The sequence below is a fragment of the Triticum urartu genome, chromosome 7A (genome assembly GCF_056163025.1).
Source record: "Triticum urartu cultivar PI428250 chromosome 7A, HENAU_Tu73, whole genome shotgun sequence".
Classification (NCBI taxonomy): Eukaryota; Viridiplantae; Streptophyta; class Magnoliopsida; order Poales; family Poaceae; genus Triticum; species Triticum urartu.
In genome coordinates, this window is record NC_141879.1 from 746,632,538 (window position 1) to 746,636,322 (window position 3,785).

The following is a 3,785-nucleotide window of genomic DNA, read 5'->3' on the forward strand; positions in this document are numbered from 1 at the left end:
ACCGGCGAAAATTAACCAGCGAAAAAAAACGGCAAACTGTGCGATCTCGATTTCGTCTGGTTTTTCTTTCGTATCTCACCCCGCACGTAAAACAAACCTCAATCTCGATCTGTTTCATCTCAGCCTCCAGCCCCGAGAGGAGCCGCCGCCGCCGCCGAGAGGAGACGCCCCAGCCCCGATAGGATCCGCCGCCGCCGCCGCCGCCGCCGCCGCCGGGGAACGAGGCGCCGCCGCCTCCCTCGCCCGCGGCCATGATGACCGATCTGGCGTTGGCGCCGCAGATCACCCTCTGGTCCATGGCCTCGACTAGGTACGAATCTCTCCTCCACTTCTTCTGGTTTGGTTATTTCCGCATCTTGATCTGATTCGGGCGTGTGTGTAGGTTGCTATGATCTGGCGACGGGGATGCAAGGAGAAGCTGCTGCGGTTTCAAGGGGCCGTGAGGGTGCCCACCATGAAGGCGTGTCTGGGATGATGGAGGTGATATCCGCCAGGTCCCCGTCGCCGTCGACTGGCGGCGGCCACCGTCTCCTCTTCCATGGCGTCGTCGGGGCCTTCCCCTGCCAAGCACAGCGGCTTCTTGGCTGGATCACCGTCGCATACCTCACCGGCGTGGTCGGCAAGATCTGCATCTCGATCCTCGCCACTCTCCATCCTCTTGCAGGTAATAGGCTTTCCGCCCCCTCTTTTATCTCCGGCGTTCTCGTGTGCACGGATTGTGAGCGTGAAGGAATATTTCTCTTCTATTTCATGGTGCTGCTGTGCTCCTTCTGCTTTCACACTGCACATATATAGATTCTTCAAAGGAATTGGATGCTGATAATATCAACTAAGTTCCCTGAATGTGATATATATTCTTCCCTCGCTTTGAATTGATTGCCCCAAACAATATATCTCTGGTTGACAGTCATGGCCTATTATTACCGTTGTTAATTTACAACACTCTGCGCTGTATTGTCCAATCATGGTCCAAACTTCAACTTGGTTGTGGATTCATTGTATGTACCATATGCTGTTCATAGCTACAAAATCGCAATCTCGCGAAAATGTTCTTGAATACAGTAAATTTTTTGTCACATAACCCATATGCTGATGATAAAGTTTGTTGTATGAGCTTGTGGCATACTGATCCGACAGGTGGCAGGTATGCATTCAGATGTTGCGGCTCTAAGGAAGGGTAGTATATGGCACATGGCTTCATGGGTTGTTTGACAAGAAGTGTTTTGGGCATATTCGAAAGGCAATCTTGTGAAAATTATACATCGATTTTCTTATTCCGTCATCAGCTTCTATTGATATGAGCGATACAAAAAGTTCAGCACTGAATTTTAGTATGTTAACTTGCAAGATTTCTCACGACTATGTTTTTTTTGTTATAGGTTTATAAATTTCGAAATATAGTTGCAGCTTCACGGAATGGACGGCCCAAATTATGTTAGTGTCTATATGTTTACTTGGTGGTGGTCTAGCGTGAGTGACACATGCATCTGTAACTTACCCATTGGATGTTCTTCGAAATCACCTGACAACACAGGTGATGCTTTTCTTCCTTTCGTGATTTGTGAATAACACTAAGCCAACCAATCAATCAATATAACTTCCAGTTAGAACTTAGAGCATCTTTACCTAACGCTTTCATGCAATGCAGTTTTACAGACCAAAGGAACAGGTTTTAGTAAGCTAAACTTTCATGTCTATAAAATTCTGCAGAAAACCACTAGGTATTACAAGGGCACCTTTCACACGTTGTCTACAATTTGTAGAGAAGAGAATGGTAGAGGATTGTATAAAGGCCTTTGGTCCACCTTATTGGTAAGCCGTATGTTTCTGCTGAGAATTGTTTTTTAGTTGACTTCCCAGTAAATTTTATGTGTTACAGGGAGTTGGACCTGATATATCAATCAACGTTTATGTATATGAATCCCTGAGGTCTCATTGGAAAAATGGAAAGTTGAATGTCAAACTGTGCGACCAATGATTTGATATGGTACCTCCCTCTTCTCTCTTCTATGAACCCTATAACACACGTCTCAAATCTTAATTTCTTTTATCCTATTGCAGGTTAATTCCAGTTGGGTGTGTTAACCTACAGTAATCAATCAAGTCAACAAATATAACAATGATACTTTGTCTTCTGATTTTGGTGATGATTTTTTTGTGACTGAACTAACAGGAGTTGAAGCATATGTGTTCTTATTTTTTTTATATGACTACATGCATATGAACTGAAGCTCCATAATTTTCTTTTCAAGTCGACATTGGTGGCAACCAATACAATTAGCGTTATTTACAACCAATGAAGTCTTACAATTTTCTTTCTTAGAAATATACGGTGACGCTGACTATCATTTAGTAGCTCTACAGGCACTAGCCTAAAACAATAATGTTTATTTATTTAACCACCAAATAGAACAATAGGTTATTCTGCATTATGGGTACACAAATCACAACACTATATTTCAGCTGTAGAAATCTGTGTGGATGCCTGCTGATATTTTAAGCCTACATATTGCCAATTTGGTTTGAGTAATGCTTGAAGCATAATTTACTCCCTAATGTGCAAATAGCAGTATCATTTTTTGTCAAGAAACTGAGAAGACGGAAGAGAGTTGGTGTTGTCAGTGTGGTGAGCCTATGTGGCAACCACAAGGCTGAAGTCTGCTTTGATCGTTGTTCAAGATTTGAGCCTTGGCTCCGGTTTTGATAGCTCTATATCAGTGAGTTTAGTCCAGTAACTATTTTAAGTATCTTTACTGTGCATAGTTGCATACATTTTATTCATGGATTAGTCTTGGTAATATTAACATTTGAAAAGCAATTTTTGTGTGACCATTTTTTCACCTTAGTATCTCCATCTACCAGCAAAAGTCAACGTGCACAAACATGTATTTAACATGCAACATGAGATAGTGTGCATCGAAACTATGCTTATGTTTGTGACGTTCATGTGGCATCTCATGCAGATAGATTTTATTATCCATTTCTGTAGCATGCAATGTTTATTTTCTTCTTTTGGTCCATAATCCCTCCTCAAAGAAATATAAGAGTGTTTAGATCACTAAAGAAGTGATCTAAACGCTCTTATATTTCTTTACATATGGAGTACATGTCATGATTGTTGGATACACATGCAGACTTTCAGCGAGTTTTTGTTCTCGGACTTGGGATCCACAGTCCAAAGTTGATTGGTGGATCAAGTGAACTTGGTGCATCTCCATTCAAGCTGGAGTACAATTACCAGCCTGCTTGTTTAGCGCAGTCTCCACAATCATACAAGCAAATGAGCAGCTGGCGACCCAACACACAAAGTTTCTATCTTCTTATTTTCTATACAAGTAGCAGCTGGCGCAGCGGTGGTGTTGATGAACGACACCCAATGCAGAGGCGGCAGTTACCATAGGGAAGAGGTCAAGAACATCTAGCTCTTGTGGTGTTCCTCCTCATTATTGTCATCGCCATCAACAACAACAATGACGACCGGCTCATGAGACAGCTACTAGAGAGGGAGCGAGGAAGGGGGAGACAGATCTTTCAGGTACAATGGTATGACAACCATGTTCTGAACTATCAATGGGATTTGGTGCCTGCGGTAAGATGACATCCGCTGCCTTGGGTATGATGACATCCGCTGAATCTTTGGCTACTGCTTCGACTATTGTACGCCAGATCCCCATAGAGCTAGGGAGGGTTGAAGAGGAGATCAGTAGATGGCCGTCTTGCTATAATATAGTTTGGCTATTGTACCGCCTTGGATGGAGCACGTTTGTTGATTTTCCAAATCTGTG

At 43.0% G+C, this 3,785-nt stretch overlaps 1 long non-coding RNA gene across 1 annotated transcript; it reads left to right on the top strand.

Annotated features, from left to right (window-relative positions):
• Positions 1-202: 202 nt before the first annotated feature.
• Positions 203-3,578, top strand: LOC125522440 (uncharacterized). The gene is made up of 7 exons (XR_015611322.1): positions 203-310; positions 383-1,534; positions 1,711-1,812; positions 1,880-1,987; positions 2,062-2,717; positions 3,135-3,407; positions 3,494-3,578. It is a non-coding gene; the product is annotated as an uncharacterized LOC125522440 (long non-coding RNA).
• The last annotated feature ends 207 nt before the right edge of the window (positions 3,579-3,785 follow it).